Source organism: Alligator sinensis, unplaced genomic scaffold (assembly GCF_000455745.1).
Source record: "Alligator sinensis unplaced genomic scaffold, ASM45574v1 scaffold375_1, whole genome shotgun sequence".
Taxonomy (NCBI): Eukaryota; Metazoa; Chordata; order Crocodylia; family Alligatoridae; genus Alligator; species Alligator sinensis.
The window spans coordinates 750,521-751,486 of record NW_005841928.1 but is presented as its reverse complement, the minus strand read 5'-3'; positions in this window follow the sequence as shown (position 1 = coordinate 751,486).

Sequence of the window (966 nt, the reverse complement as noted above, 5' to 3'; positions counted from 1 at the left end):
TCCTCTACTGAGTCTCATAATGTGTTTGACCAACACCACCTACAAATAAGTACTCAGTCTTGATTCAAAGACTGAGAGAATTCACTACCTAGTCATTTGTCAACTGTCCCCTTACCCAGCCATCCCCAACTGACAGATCTCGGGGTGCAGCACTAATGTTGTGCTGCAGTCACTTGACTTCATGGCTCATCATTGTCCAATTCCTGGGCCTCACATTCCCTGGGCCAGTGTTTCTCAGCCTGTGGGTCCTAACCCAAAAGTGGGTGGCCAGAATATATAAAGGGTTACGAACAAGCTTTAAAAATGGATCCACCAACTTAAAAAAATGAATTTTCCTTTAAAGGAGAAAACCGTGGCTTTGCCCTTGCAGAGCTCCAGGCTGCGAGGGGCTGCTTGGGGCCCCCCTGCCCCACACCCTGGTGGGCAGGGGACAGCAGGTCGGGAGCGAGGGGCACTGGGTCCGTATGGCACAAATGTTTACAAATGGGTCCGGTTCAAAAACGTTTGAGAACCGCGGCTCCAGGTGCTAATGACACTCTTTTAACGGACTTGACGCTGTGCTCTGCGAACTAGCCCTGGTGCTGCCTGGGAGCATCCCCCTTCTCTTCCGCGGGCTGTTTAAAACCCCTGCACCCAGGTGTGGCCCCATTCATTCTGCCGCCCGCAGCCCAGGCCCGGGGGCACCGTGGAGAGGCTGAACGTGAAGGGGACGAACCGTGAAGTAGCCCGGCCCCGGGGCTGCTCGCACGCTCGGTCACGGGCTGCTTTTGTCGGGAGAGTTTGCGGGGGGCAGGTGTTCGCCTACATCACGGCGGGGGAAGAGGCGAATCCTCAACCCTCATCCTCACCCCCCCTCACCCCCCGCAAGGAGACTTCTGGCGCGCCGGGGGAGGGTTGCCGGCCCCGCGCATGCGCGCAGAGGCGGCCCTCCCGGCCGCTAGGGGGCGGTGGCGGCTCCGGCGCCGG